Source organism: Arachis stenosperma, chromosome 7 (assembly GCF_014773155.1).
Source record: "Arachis stenosperma cultivar V10309 chromosome 7, arast.V10309.gnm1.PFL2, whole genome shotgun sequence".
NCBI lineage: Eukaryota > Viridiplantae > Streptophyta > Magnoliopsida > Fabales > Fabaceae > Arachis > Arachis stenosperma.
In genome coordinates, this window is record NC_080383.1 from 20,985,056 (window position 1) to 21,002,742 (window position 17,687).

Genomic DNA, 17,687 nt, shown 5'->3' on the forward strand with positions numbered 1-17,687 from the left:
AATTATAATTAATTTTATTAATCATCTCTTTTTTAAATTAGACTAGCTAGGCTAGCTCGTCGGTCCGTCAACAAATTAGCATTTTAAACTTGTTTTATTTAGATGAGACGAGCCAATTCATTTTATTTTTGACAAATTTTGACGGAACAGGATAGACTACTTGCTTTAGCTTTACACCTTTCAGTGAGTCATTATTGTTGTTTCCAGACTTTTCACAAATCTAAAGTTTATAATTGGGGATCATGTGTCTACCATTCCTTTACAGGTATTTTTTTAGTAAATTATTATTTTTACCCATGAAAATTCTAAATACTTATAAATCTACCCGTAAAACATAGAAATTGAAGTTGTATTCATGAAAGATGAACTCCTTATGACAAAATTATTCAAATCCTAAAAAATTACTTAAAAGTTTCAAATTACTCTTCTTCTAATCCTAATTTCTCTTTCCCTTATCCCCCTCTCTTTTCCCGCTACAAATACTACAAGCAACACAATCAATTTCATGAAGTTGTCAAAGACTAGAAAAAAAAATGGCAGTGCTGGTAGGGCTAGGAGCAACCATCATCGTCATCATCAAGCAAGGGAGAAAAAGTGCGAGAGAAGGTTGAGACAGAGAAGGTGAGAAAGAACGAAAAATGTGAGGAGAGGAAGGAAATATTGTGTTGTCGCTGTCGGAACTTCCCTCGCTGTCACTACTATTAGAGCTGCCGCCATAGGAGGACTTTTCCCTCACCGTCGTAGCTAGAGGCATAGAGAACACAGAGAGGGAGAGTTCGAATTAGCCAAAGAAAAAGAGGAGGAATGTGATGGAAGAGGAGTTGTTTCATCACCGTCAAGTGCCTACTATCACCGTCGACAGAACTCACCACTGGAGGCACTGTCCTTACTGTTATTGGGCCACTCCATCGCTATTCTTTTGTTGCCGTTGTTTGCTAAAAGTTGTCGTAATAGCTACTGCCAAGTCACCACTGTCGTGACTCTATTTTTGCCTCTATTGTGGTATTAGAGGAGGTTTTGTATGCTAGAGTTGCTTTTTTTATTTTATTTCTTTATCCTTGAGGATGAATTTTTCAGAGAAGCTAAGATTTTATCATTGAAGAAAATGGGAGGATGGTGGTGGTAAGGAGAAGGAGGTGACGGTAGCGGTGATTGTGGTGAGGTGACATTGGCGGTTGTGGTAGATGTGGATGAGATTTGAAGAAGAAGAATTTTAGTGGTAGTAAAGTCATAAAAAATTAGGAATTATGATGGGTTAGGTTAGGTTAAGAAAGGTAATTTAAAAATTTTGGATAATTTTATCGTATGGAACCGATCTCTCACAAGTATAACTTTAATTTTGTTGTTTCACGGATAGATTTTTCAGTATTTAAAATTTTTATGAATAAAAATAATAATTTTTTTAAATAATTTAATGATATAGTATGGGTTTAGTTAATAACTTAATATATTCTAAAAAAAAGTATGTTAAGATTATTATGGGTAAATATTTTTAAATATTTTATTTTGATAAATATATAATAAAAATATTGAAAATTAAACTTTGAATTTTTTTATAATAATTTTTTTCATTGACAACAAAAGATATATGTTAGTTTAATTCATACAATATTTACTTATTCTTTTAGTATGCTCTTAATCTAATGGGTACTAGACTTAAGGAAATACAGTAACACAACTAAAATTTAAGGATGAAAAAATAATAAAATTAAATATTTTAATTATTTTTAGATAATAATAAAATAATATAATTATGTGAAAAATATTACAAACATTAAAATTAAAAAAGAGAAGTTATAACATTACACTTAACAGTTAACACATTCACTAATTAAGTTTACATAAATATTAGTTGAACAAATTATTTTTATATCCAAATTTAATTATTAATTATTTCGCTTTTCAACTCTTACACACCTAGCTTCTCTATTTCTCACAATCTCACTTATGCCACACTACTTTTTAGGCACACATTGAAAATATATATAACCGTGGCCGTGAAGAGCGTAACTAATAAATAACTGCGTTTCTATTTTGAGGTTATTAAAAAAAATTAATGTATTTTAATAAAAGGTTGTTAAAATATTTAATTTTTTAATAAATCTAAAAGATAAAAGCGATAATTATTTTAAAAGAAATGGAGTATCACACTTTGGTTACTTATAATATTTGTTGCTTTTCTTTTTTAAGATGCTAATTTTTTTTTTATTATTATGAATTAGTCTACCAGTAAAAATAGAAATAGATTAGATCAATCTGCAATATAGTTAATTGTTTAAGTTTAACATGCAGTTTGTTATATAATTTTTTTCAAACACTAAGTCTAATTTAATATTGAGTCTAGTCTAGTTTGAAATATATTAAAAATTTTGATAATCTTTTATTTATAAAAATAAAATAAAAATATATTATTTAAAAAGACTATTTTTAAATAAAATTACTTATATGTAATATATTAAATTTAATCTTTAAAATATTTAAAATATATAAAAATATTTATTTATATTTTAATATGTTCAGACAAACTAACATGATTAATTTATTCAGATAAGGGGTCATGACTCCAAACTTTTATTAAAAAAATTAGTAATACTTTTTTAAAAAATAAAAAATAGTTAAGTTGGTTCAAATATTTTATTATAACTTAAAATATCAAAGTTCAATCTTCATCTCTTACTTTTATTGCACAATAATTTTTAGTTTTAAACATTCAAAACATGTTGGATTTAGACTGAATTGAGTGTATTCGTATTTCGCAACTCTCTATTCAATAAGCAACACTCCTTCTACCTTTGAGTTCAAATATAAAAAATTATATATTTTTATTTATATAATTTAATATTTTTTATATTTGACTGTTTATTTAATTTATTTTTTATATGATAAAAATAGGGCAATCTACCTAATTAAATAAATTCTGTGAATTGTTTACCTGAATACACAAAAGAAAAACATCTTACGTATATGTGCAATTTTAATTTTATGTAAACCGTGAGAGCTAACCACGGTTTCTAGTTTGTATGTAAACCGTTGGAGGCTACAAGGTTTTATAATTGAAAAAGGTTTGGCATAATCCGTGGCTACCTACCACGGATGATGAAGGAAAAAGCTAAGGCATAAACCGTGGTTGCTTCCCACGGTTTATGAAAAAGAGGACTTGAACGAAAACTCTCATAGGTTCTTACAGTTTACATGCAAAGTATAAATTATATGATCAAATTATTTAAAAATCAAATTTTTTTTATTTTTTATCTTTAAATTATATGATCAAATTTTTTTATTTAAATTAAAAAATAAAATAAAGTCTAACTATATCTAGTAGAGAATAGATCTGTAAATTTATTATTTTTTACTTTTTAAACTAAAAAATAAATTTTTTTCTAATATTAAAAAAATAAATAATTTAACAATATACAAAAAATAAAAAAAATTTAAAATTTAAAATTTTTAAATTAATTTATTCTTAATTTGTGAACAAGTGCAGCTAAAAAAATCAATTGTCCGGGTGTAGATCTATTATTTACTAGATATTGATGGACTAGATTTTATATTTTTAATTTAAATAAAAAAACATTTAAACATATAATTAAAAATTTAAAAATAAAAAATTTAGTTTTTTAATATTTTTAATTTTTTTAATAATATTTTTTTATTTTATTATTCACCGGATAATGCTACACCCAAACAGTTGATTTTTTTTAGCTGCACCTGTTCAAAATTAAGAATAAATTAATTTAAAAAATTAAAAAATTTAAAATTTTTCAATTTTTTATTTTTTGGATATTGTTAGTATTTTTTATTTTTTTAATATTAGAAAAAAATTATTTTTTAGTTTAAAAATTAAAAAAATAATAAATTTATAGATCTGTTGTTTACTAGATATTGGTGGATTTTATTTTATTTTTCTAATTTAAATAAAAAAAAATTAATCATATAATTTAAAAATTCAAAAATAAAAAATTTAGTTTTTTAAAATTTTTAATTTTTTAATAATATTTTTTAATTTTTTTATTCACCGGATAATGCTACATCCGGACAATTAATTTTTTTAGCTGCACTTGTTCACAAATTAAGAATAAATTAATTTAAAAATTTTAAATTTTTCAATTTTTTTATTTGTTGTATATTGTTAGAATTTTTTATTTTTTTAATATTAGAAAAAAATTACTTTTTTAGTTTAAAAATTAAAAAAATAATAAATTTACATATCCGTTGTTTACTAAATATTGGTGGACTTTATTTTATTTTTTTAATTTAAATAAAAAAATTTGATCATATAATTTAAGAATAAAAAATAAAAAAATTTTAGTTTTTAAAAAAATTGATCATATAATTTATACTTTGCATGTAAACCATAGGAACCTATGGGGTTTTCGTTCAAGTCCTCCTCTTCATAAACCGTGGAAAGCAACCACGGTTTATGCCTTAGTTTTTTCCTTCATAATCCGTGGTAGGTAGCCACGGATTATGCCCAACATTTTTCAACCATAAAACCTTGTAGTCTCCAACGGTTTACATACAAACTAGAAACCGTGGTTAGCTCCCACAGTTTACATAAAATTGAAATTGCACATGTACGTAAGAGGTTTCTCTTTTGTGTATTCAGGTAGACAATTCACAGAATTTATTTAATTAGGTAGATTGCCCATAAAAATATTAGAATATTCAATAAGTATTGATACTATCGTATTTGTATAAATTGATAAAAAAATTCAATAAATATTATAAATTTTAATATTTATCCTTCTAACTTTTTTTTTACATATTTTACAGAATATATATTCAAATTTTTATATAAAATAATTATGAAAAATTAAAGAATTGATGCATTTTTTAAGAGGAAGGTTAATATTTAAGAAGGAGAACATATAACTTTTACAATAATATCAACACCTGTAGATAATTCTTCTATTTTAATGAATCACGAAAAAAGTGAGATACAACCTTCAAAAGTTTAAAGAGTTACATCTGATTAGTTTGACCTTAATTTTTTGAAATGAGACCCTGAAAAAAGGTTTTAAATTTGGCAATATCACCCAAATCAAAAAAATAGGGTTAGACGAACTTATCTTAAACAGGGTCTATATCAAAAATATATTGACAATTATTTTTTATCTGACTCTCCAAAATTTTATTTCAAACTCCGCCACATTAAACGTAGTCTATTTAATAATAAGTCAAATTAGATTAGATCGAATACATGCGAGATTATAAACTCTTGACAGCTAACTTATTTTTACTATCATCTGTCACCTACCATTTGTTATTACTAGTATTTTTAAAATGTATGAAATATTCTCAGACATTTAATATACTTATCATATATATATATATATATATATATATAGAAAGTGATCTAAATATTATTCTACAAGATAGGATATTTAGAAATAAAATTGTCACCTTAAATAACTCTCATTTGAGTTATCAATTTGAAATAGAAAGTGCCTTTCTCTTCATGGCAAGACAAAATGTATGAATACTAATGTACAACCTTTTCAATAACTTGTATATCTTCCAGATTTAGAGTCCTGTGCTACCTAAGTTTGAAGTATTAGGACATGTATATTTTGGATTGATATTAAATTATTATAAAATTATGAGAAAAACAAAAAACAAAAATTTAAAAGAATTATAAAGGCAAAATACTCTTTTAGGATTAATATTTTAACAGGCGAAAGTATCTTTTTTAATATTAAACTTATTTAATTTAAATTAAAAATTTAATTTAATTATAAAAAATAAAATAAGTTTGTAATTAATTTTAAAAAGACAAAAGTATTTTTTTAAGATAAAAGTTGTTTGATTATTTTAAAGATTCAAAATTTACATTTGAATTTATAAAATTACTCCTCGAGATTATCTAAAAATTTAAAATATTTATCTAAAGATTAATTAAAAGGACAAAAATATTCTTTTGCTATTAGTGTTATTTAAATGTATTAAAACAAAAGACCAAAATATCATTTATTTTGTGTAAGCATATTGAAAGGGACAAAAAAAACAGCTCTATGCCATTAGTCACTTAGATATATTTATAAATTTAACTAACTTTAAAAATCTAAATTTATATGTATACTTTTTTTTACCAAAAATAGAAAGACTCAAATCCACGACTTTTAGATGAATATGAAAAAATTATGTCATTGGAGTTATAGCTCGTTAGCAATTTATATGTATACTATCTAATGTAAAATAAATACTTTGTACAAATACTTTATTTGTATAAAAGAATAAATTTAATTATTATTTTTTCTAATTTAAAAATTAATTATCTTAATTTGTATCTTAATTTTAATTATTTATATTTAGTTCATCCCATTATATCAAAAATTATTTTTATTATACTATACATACTAAAGTACACTTATGTTGTGATTTTTTTTCCATTCTCTATACGTATATTCTTATTTAAATACCAATTCATAAAACTAAACATAAATATATAATAAAAAATATATTTATTTAAGTATTATAAAGAAAATATTATACAAAAATAAAAACTATTCATAAAATTATTATTAAATTTTGAAGAAGACAAAATACAAGATTGAGACAAAAATATTTTTTTTAAAAAAAATCTAGAAATTATCACTAACTTTATTGTAAAAAACAAAAAAAACTTTAACTTTTACAAAAAAATTTTTTTAGTTTGGAACCGATATGACCTAATTATCTTATATGTTAAAAAGTAAAAATATAGAATTTATATAATTTTTATCTAACTCTATTCACACTACAACCATCATTCACCTATTTTTTATTTTTTTTTCTTCGTTGTAGATTTTTTTTCTTTTTTTTAGAAATCTTATTCTAATTCGATATTCAAATCAATGCAATATGAGATGATTGGTCCAAGTTTAGTTACAAAAAAAATATATTTATCTGATTCATTTTAAATTAATCAAATTTAATCGGTTCAGTTATCAATTTCTTCCAAACCCAAGTCAATCCAATTACACCCTAACTTCATGGATTAAACATTAGAAGCAAGTAGCAACAACTCTAGTTATGAGTCTGACGATAACGTAACACTATTCTACTCCTTAATTTGTGACTATTTACTTAAAATTATTTCTAAATTTAGTTTTAACTATAAAAATCTAAAATCATTCAACTAATAACCTGAAATAAAAATCACCAATAAAATCTAAAAAAAATCTTATGCAGTGCCTTAGTGCATTTAAATTTGTCTTCAATATCTATGTTTTGACAAATTAATTTGAAATAACACTTTATAAGAGAATGTTAATTTTGTTCCTAATTCTGTTCCTAATTAAATGGTAATGTCATAATATAGTTAATCTCTAAAATCACGTTGCTATAGATGAACAAAAGTATAGATGTATGAATTTAATTTTGATGCACTGTCAATATAAAAGTAGTTTTGCACGGGCATTTAATTACGTAATACCACATCAGTAGAAATAATTATCTTTCACTTTGACTGCGTGATAGTCATCCAAATGAACGGATGTGATTATACGAGTATGTAAAACGTTTTATACTGTCAATACATTAAAATTAAACTCGTAAATATATAAGATAAGTTTTATGAGATAAAGTATAATTTCAAATAAATAAAAAAAATTTCAAAGGTAAAAGACTATATAATGTTCAATCAAACAAAATCATGATAAGTGTCTAACTCATAGGACAGATTGGAATTGAAAGATTGGAAATCTCTTAAAGGGTTATTTAGCACTAGTAGATTTACTAGAAACAAAAGAAAAGAGTAAAGTTGCTTAGTAAAGAAGAGACAGAAAAATATTGAGAAAAAATCAGAGTTGCTAACTTAAAATTTTTTGATACAGGTTTATGGCAGACGTTGCTATAGTTTATGGGGGTATCCATAGTGTAAACTCCGCTAAAATCAGTAAATAATTAGTCAATAAAATGAATTTTAATTAGGAATATTAAAAATATAAATCTAATATCAAAATAGGATAGATCTTTTCAAAACGAGAATTTTGACACCAATTTCAAAAAATTTAGTCCAAAATTAGATCGAATAGACCAAACTGGTTGAACTGGGACTAAAATTGGGCTCGTGGATCCAACCAGAGCCATAACTTATAATGAGCAGGGGCTTCTCCTTCCCCATTCAGCAATTAGAACGCCGAACAGATTGGGGAGAGGAGAGCTTCCCTAACCCTCATCAATCCTTTCATCCACCATAACTTCCCCATTTGAGTTCTGATCGCTGCACCGTTTGTGGCCACACATCCAGCGCGTCGAGCTCTACGTTTTTATCGGATCAATTTTACAGGTAAGCCTCAAGTTTGTCTCAGATTCTCTACCCCCTTTCTATTTTTGAAATTGAACTCTTGTGATAAAATCTTGCTAAATTCGATGTTTTAGGTTCGATTTAGCTTCTGGAGCTTATTATATGAAATCTGAAATTTAAGTATATATGTGTATTAGGTGTGAATTAAGTATATAATTATGCATTGGAATTAAATTGTGGGCATTTGGAAGTTTGGTGGTGATTGGTGCTAAGTTTGTGGTTGATTTCTCAAGCTTGTGGGGGCTGTATGTATAGCTAGTGTGGCTGCCTTGGACCAAACGCGGTGATCGGCCAAGGTATGGTTTAGATTTCGCGCGTTTAATATATAAAGTTTTGGTGAAAACTTATGCTAGAGCATTATAGAATAAGTTGAAATGGTTAAATGCATTAAATGATTAGTTTTTTTTTATGTTGATGGATAAGAGGATGTTGAGTTTGTGTTGAGGAATATGGTTAGTTTATTATGTTTCTTGAGATTTGGTTATTATTGAATGTGGACATATACATATACTAGTATAGTGATGATGGATGAAGGATTGATGAATATGGCAATGTAAAGATATGGTTGTGATTGAGTGGTGTTTATTTAGACTTGTTGGTATTGACATGATGAATAATGTTGTAATGATGGTTGAAGAATTTTATGATGATGATAATATGTGTATGTATAGTAATATGTTGATTTGTGGCTAAAACTTGTAAAATTGGGTGAAATATGATGTTATCGAGTTAAGGTTGCAAGAATTATTGTGCTATGGTTAAGGACTGGTTATATTGATGGTTATGGTATGTTAAGTTGAGTGGAAATGAGTTTTGAGAGGAAAATGAGGTTTGGGTGTAATTTGGTAAAAAGTGATTTTTGATGAACTTTGGTAGTCCATAACTTTCTCTTCAAATTTTGGATGGAAATGCGGTTTGTTTCAAATGAAAGATGATTTTGCAAGCTTTTGAATGGTATAAATTTTGTGAAAAATAAAATTTTGTAGAGAAAGTTATGGACGACGGAAGTTTGGCGTGAAATATGTGATATGCAGGTGACTATATTCTGGTTTTGCAGGTTTGTGGGCAATCTGTTATTTTTTTGGAAAAATGCACATCCAGGCGTACACGTGACCCACGCGTACGCGTGGCGTGGCATTTTAAACTATGCATGCGCGAGTAGCCCATGCGTGCGCGTGATGAGCCAACATGCATGACCACGCGTACGCGTGACATGATGTTCTCGTCTACGCATACGCATGGTTAGGGAATGCGCGTGCGTACTACCTTTTCATACTACCACGCGCACGCGTGACCCCTGTTTCCTGCAACACTGACTTTTTGTGTTTTAAACCAGATTTTAGATTTCTACACCTCCATTTTTATTCTTTTAGACATAGAGTATCGTACTAAGTCCAGTAACTAATTGAAGCTAGGAAAATAAGGGTGGATTATAACTTGCTAATTGTTGTCCTTGTTATATATATTACTTGTACGTTATTTGTGTTTGCCTTGTTTATTTATTTGTCTGTGCAAACTAATTGGTGATGGAGGAGCAGAAGAAAAGGTGGATTGGTTAGGAGTTAGGTTTAAAGTAAGTAAGATTAGGATACTTAGACCACCTACCCTTTTTTGCCTTCTGCTTAGAAATTAAGTTTTATAATTATATGATGGAGTTTTAGGATTGCCTCTGGCATTCTCAGGATCTTATTTATTATACGCGTGGCACCTTTACCATGCTGAAAACCTCCGGTTCTCACCCCATATTGTGTTGTTATTTTCAGATGCAGGTCGAGATGCTTCTCGTTAGGTATCTGGATTTTTCTGAAGCGGAGTAGTCCCCGGGTTATTTTGGATTTTCAGTTTGTATATGTATGTATATATGTTCTAGCTTGCTCTCCAGAAAACTTGATTATTTTGTTCCTCAAAGAGGTTACAGGAGAGTTAGGGACTTGTTTCTGTATTTTGGGTAGTTGGGGTACTTATGTAAATATATGTAAATATTCTCCGGCCAACCTTGATTTTGCAGGCTGAATCAGGAGCTAGTTTCACTATATTCTTGGCCTTACTCTTTTGCTTATTCATATCTGTAATCTTTAGATTTCTTCACACGCAAGTTAAAGGTCGTAATACCTTACTATCTCAATCTTATGACTTAAGCATAAGATTAAATGTGGTAGGGTGTTACACGTAGTTGCTCAAACACAAAGTGATTCATGGCTTTTCAAATCCACCAACAGACACTGGCCACAAATTCGATCACCATTCTTCTCTCTTGTTGTTGTTGGCTCGCACCTCTCATTGAGACCCACCAATCCGAAAAGCTACCGAACTGTAGATTGAAAGGAAGGTGCCTAATTGGTATTTTTGTTCATGCCTCTCTTGCTTTCGTGCATCTGGCCAGACAATGCACAATAGATTCATCTTCATTATTACAGCGGAAGCACCGCAAAGAAGTATTAGAGAATCGGCGATTGAATGTCTCCATGATTAGAAGCCGTTCGTGTAAAGCCTTTTAAATGAAGATCTGTACTTTATGAGAAGTCTTAATTTTCACAATTCCTTCCAAATCTCTACTTGTTGCACTTTTTATAATTTTTTTATATTCTAACATTATTCTTTAAGACTTTATATGATTTTATTTTCTTAATTTTTAATCAATTTTTTATATTTTGTTCCTACAAAAAAAGATCGAGGTCCTATAAAATAAAAAAGAATTCTATCTATATAAAGTTGTTTGAAGTATTTCATTCAATTTTTTATGTTAATTTTAATTTTTGTTCATTATACTAAACGATATTTAGTATTTTATTTTGTAGACTTTGTAAGCCTTGTTTCTTTTGATTAAAAGGTAATAATAATATTTTTTCTTCTTTCATATTTTGCATTTTTATTTTATTTTATATTTTTTCATATTCTTTGCACAATATATAAAATATTATTTTTATCCTGCTATATTTAGGTTTTTTATTTTTCTTTTGTCTGAATTAAATTTATAACTTATTTTTTTAGGTGTTATTGAGATTAAAATTTATTTATTTTTATTCTTCATTCTTATTGACCTTATTTATATAGATAATTTGAAAAGATTTGGTGATATAGAGAAAAAGTTTATGTGGTATATATAATCTAAAATTCCTAACAGAAAAATTAAATATTTATTTTAGATTTTTAAATATTGTAGTATTCTAATTTATTATAGAAATAAAAAATTTTATTTTTTGAAGCTTTCTTTTTCTTTAGTTTTAATTTTTATTTGTTTAACCATACTTTGAAACTACAATGATTGTGATTATGAAATTGAACTTATATATTATGATTGATTTATTGAAAAAAAGAAAATACAATAAAAGAGCTTGCAAAATTAAAAATTTATCATACTCGATAATATGCAAAGTTAAGCTATATCCTACGAATAAGTAGTGATTCCTTAATTATTTAAATATCTATATTTGTATATTAAATATTTTTATTATTAATATAATTTTTTACTTTAATAGATCATGAAAAGAGTGAAAGTCAATCTCTTAATAAAATTAGTTAGTATAGACAATGTAGTTAGTTAAAGCTAATAAAAAGTATCATAAAAAATTGATAAAATTAAATAAATTTAATTAACAATAACAGAAAAAAACTACAACTAAAAAATTTTTTGTTCGAATATAAAACTTTTGGATGTCGAATTGGTGATAAAGTTTGTTAGAATAAAGAGATTTAAAAAATTAGGAGAATTAACTTAATTATTAGTAAAAAAATATTAAATCAGTCAGCTTAAAAATAAGAATATTTAAATTGTGGTTAAAATTTACTAATTATATTTCTAATCCAATGAATAAAAAGTATATTTTATCTTTTTATAAAAAAATTATGTCATTTTTTTTTTTGCACTATACCTTAGATTTTTACAATAATTAAAAATTTTTAAATATGAAAATCTGTTACTTTTTTAAATATATTATTACAGGTAAATTATTAAAGAATATATAATAATTTAGTCAATTATTATAATCATATTTAAAGTTATTAAAGTAATTTTCATATAATCAAAGTAATATCCTTCAAAAAATATTTTTACATAATTTACTAACAAATATATATGCTATTTATCATAATTTTTATTTTTATTAAAAATATTATTATTTTAAATTGATACATTTTAAAAGTGTATAAATATACTTTTTATTTTAAAAAAATTATAAGATATTAAATACTATTTTTTTCAATTTTATCCTTAATATTTAATTTTAATGTTACCATTAAAGTTTCAATATGTTTCAATTACACTAGTATGGTGAGCAATATTAGTTATAAATAATTAATTATCTCTTTTGTATTTAAGTTATTATTTTTATAATTTTTTATTTTATTTATCTTTATTTTGCCAAAATTTTCTATGATTTTGTTTCATGTTATTTTTTTTTATGTATTTTTATTAAATAATTCTTAGAGGTATCACTATTTTGTTTCTTAATATTTTAAATTTTTCGTAATATTTTTTTACTTGATTAATAAATTCTTTTTTATAATATTTTTTTAAATTTTTTAATAAAAACATTCTCGATAACATAAGTTATATCTTAAAGATAAATAGTGATTTCTTAATTATTTAAATATCTGTATTTATATATTAAATATTTTTATTATTAATCTAATTTTTTACTTTAATAGATCATAAAAAGAGTGAAAGTCAATTTTTTAATTGAATTAGTTGGTATAGACAATATAGTTAATTAAAATCAATAAAAGATAAAAAAATTGATAAAATTAAATAAATTTAATTAACAATAACAAAAAAAACTACAACTAAATTTTTTTTTGTTGAAATATAAAACTTTCGGTGTTGGGGGTACATAGACAAAAAATTAGGAGAATTAGCATGATTATTTGTATAAAAAATAAAAAATTATTAAATTATACTGCTTAAAGATAAAAATATTTAAATTTTGTGGTTAAATTTTATGAATTATATTCTAATTTAATAAATAAAAAGTATATATTTTTTTATACAAATTATATTTTAGGTGGGACTCGTCCAAATGAAATAAATGGAAACGAGAACATAGTCATCCGTCCCATGGGTAGAGATGACAAAATATCTGCACCTGTAAATTCTCACGGGGATTACTCGCGACGATGAGGCTAATGGAAAATCCGTAAGATCTCCACAGAACGGGGACCCATCACGTGAATAAATGAAAATGAGGACAGGGATTGAGGTATTTGTTCATGAGGACCATAAAATCTTCACGAAAGAAAATTTAATTAAATGTTCTTATATATAAATTATGTAAGCAACTCTAATTCATTTTATTTTAATTTATATTTTAAAAATTTTATGTGTATGTTATTATATTAAATTTGTGTTTGATTAGATATATTTGGTTGAACTGTATATAATTTTGTTATGATTGTGTTTATTTTATTTAAATAAAACTTAATAATATTTATGGACACTCGCCTCCCCGCTAGGAGAAATAAACGAGGATCCATGACGGGAATGGAGCGAAGACTGGGGCATTTTACTAAACAGGGACGGGATTGAAGAGGGGTTCTCGTCCATAGAGACTTATTGCCATCCCTACCCATGAGACTCACTAAATCAACGCGCATATGAAATTATTGATTTATCCTAATTTATATATACATAAATTCATTAGTAACCCTAATTTCTGCCTCCAATTCGAACCCTTCTTTTTTCATTCAAACTCATTTTGAGTCTCGATTTTGGATCTCTCTCTCTAATTGACTTTTTCTATCTCTCAAGTTTGTCATTACATCGCTAAGTCTCGTCTCAAAAAATTTTGTTCTATTGTTATATTGTAAGATGTTTTTTTTATTTTAATTTTCATAATGAATATGTTATGAATTGTGTTGAATTATATTGAATTAATTACTTTGTGATTATCATATTATGATTTCTTTTTTTTTATTTTTAAAGAATATCTATAGATACTTGTGAATATATATATGTTTTTTGAGAGGATAATTGCATAGAGATTTGAGACGAAGATGAAGATGGAACGAGAGACATTTTTTTAAAATAGGAGTGAGGAACGGAAAAGGAGACCCGTCGCGCTCCCACGAATATTCATTGTCAATTTGTCATCTCTAACTAGCAACGAATATCTAATATGGGTTGATTTAAGATGGGACATGTGGAATTTATCTTTATCGGGCCTTAAGATAATGAACCTAAGTCGTATTTAGGACCCTAACAATACTCTAGGTTGATCTTGCTCGCTTGAGGATTTTATTAGGCACAAATATACATTTGATTAATATTTTGAGTCATTACTGTAACAATTAGATATATACTATTAAATTTTATTGCATTTAGTATATATAAAAGTTGCATATACTTGCAAGATATTTTTCGATTCAAATAAAAAAAATCTATTTTTTTCTCTTTTAATTTTAAATATTATTTACTAATGCAATAAAAAATGAATAACAATAATAACTCACATAATTAAAATATATTATCTTGATATATAGGACATTATATATATATTGTTGGGAATAATACACCATTCCCCATTGAGAAAATACCTTTCACAGAAAAATAAAATAGACACAATCACAACACAAGAATTTAACGTGAAAACTCCAATTACTGGAGAAAAAACCACAGCCGTTGCCAAATGACAACCAGAGAATATCACTATGTGAAAATTGTTACAACACATAGACTTCTTTCTCTCTAACACCGGTACCCCAGTACACCCACACTCTCAAAGCAAATATTTAACTACACCTCACAACACTCTCTAATCAAAAGGTATAGAAGAAAAGAAAAGTCAGATACAAGCTTTAAGTGTTTCCGACTGGTGCAAAAAATATGGAGAACTTAGTCTCATATTTATAGCCTAGACCCCCACTCCATTTGCTATCCTAAACAATGTGGGACTAATTCAAACAATCTCCACCTTGATTGAAATAGTCACACATCTTCAGCTTCCATAGTCAACACCGACAATTCTTTACTGCCATTGTCTATACCGACAATCATAGTTCAGAGAACTATCATACTCCACCATGAAAGTATACTCACTTGGAATTAGACCACTCCAAGCATTTCGCCTTGGTACAGATCCAAACTTTACTGAAAATTCATGATGCAACTTTCAAATTCGCTTTTCCTGGAAGTTCTTCAGCCATCGACATAACTCCACCACACACCTTGCATCTCAACGCCAATCAATGTCCGTGTGCAATTGTGGACCCGATTGCTACAACTTATCCTTATCCATGGTAGTGCGGCAATACCATGAGGATACTTCTTGTCTTCTAGAAAACATCATCTTCTCTCATAGAGAGAGCAACATTGCAAGTATCATATTGAGAGCCTTTTTCTGAAACCGCATTACCTGGACAATTTCTCTTTACATGCCCTTGTGCAAACCTGATTGTATCAACACATCCTTGACTTGTATTTGCCACAAGCCAAAATTGATTCTTCCATCAAATTTCTCTATTTCAAACTTCATAGCACTTGAATATCCTGACATTGTTGCAACCGTATACTGGAATAGTATAACACAATTGTAGACCGTGCACTAGGAATGGTCCCTAGGAAAGAGAGGTGGGTCACAATGGATACACTTAAATACTAAGTCTTTCCTTAGCCAGAACCTTTTCAAACTGCACTCTCACAGTGTCACACTGCCTTCCAGCAACAATAACAACAACCAAAGATCAACATCAAGCTACAGGACAAAATTCTTTTCTGATGTGGAAGGTCAGACTAGGCTGCAACCACAGAGCATACTAAGAATAAATCCCACCGAACCGAAGCTCTGATACCACATGTTGGGAATAATACACCATTTTCCCTTGAGAAAATACCTTTCACAGAGAAATAAAATAGACACAATCACAACACAAGAATTTAACGTGGAAACTCCAATTACTGGAGAAAAAACCACGGCCGTTGCTAAATGACAACCAGAGAATATCATTATGTGAAAATTGTTACAACACATAGACTTCTTTCTCTCTAACACCGGCACCCCAGTACGCCCACACTCTCAAAGCAAATATTTAACTACACCTCACAACACTCTCTAATCAAAAGGTATAGAGGAAAAGAAAAGTCAGATACAAGCTTTAAGTGTTTCCGACTGGTGCAAAAAATTTGGAGAACTTAGCCTCATATTTATAGCATAGGCCACCCACTCTATTTGCTATCCTAAGCAATGTAGGACTAATTCAACCAAATTCTAACATATATCAAGGATTATTATATATGATAAATAAATTTTTTATTTTTTGTAAAAAAAATTTATATGTAAATCAACTAATCTTTATAATGTATAATTTATTGCATAATTTTCTCCTCTCAATATAGGTAATTTAATGAATTTAATATATAAAATATAATTTATATTATTTAACATACGAATTAAGTAATTTAAGCCATCATTTAGGACAATAAATATAATAGTACAAATACCTACTTATTTATTAATATTAAAAAAATATATAAATAGTATAAACCAATTTTTTTTGGTAAAAAATCAATAATAAAAATTATTAATTAATTTAATTACATAATAAAATTATTATGAATAACTTCTTAAATAATAATAAAAATGAGATCATTATTTTTACATACTATAAAATTTATAAAAAAATTTAAATAATAAATCAACTCTCAATAAATTATACATTAGTCATGTTAAAAAAAAATAAATTATATATTAGATATTATTATTTACGTAGTAATATATATATATATATATATATATATATATATATATATATATATATATATCAATTATTAAATTATAATTAATTTCTAACCTAATTTGGGGTAATTAAAATTTAAATGATTAAAATTATTAAATACTGAATATATATTTTATACATAACTAATTTTTTTTGTTATTGACATTGAAAACGGGTGAATTGTTAATCAATTCTGAATTTAAATTTAAATGTATAAAAAATAAAAGAATTATTTTAAATTTTATCTCACTAACCAGAATTAATTTTGAAATTAAAAATTATATTGCATATTAGATTATAGGATAATGTAGTTATATTTTTTAGGATAATTATTATCAAATAATATAGTGTAAGAAATTAGAGAAAAATGTATTTATCAATTTAGGGAATAATAATTCATTTTTTAATAAAATAAATTATATATTGAATAACAAAAGTTATTATAGTTTCTCCTCATACAAACTAATACTTAATGATAGTATTTTGGTAATATTACTAAGGAATATTAATCAATTTAATAGTTTTTATAATGGCATAGGTCTATAAGTTTGAAAATTTGAAAATCATATCATAAAATATGAAATTTTAACTGGTATCAATGTTGACTATATTGTTTTGACTTCAAAAATGAATATGATACTAATAAATAAAACTGTCACAGGTAAATTTCAACAAAAACAAATCTCTATAAGTA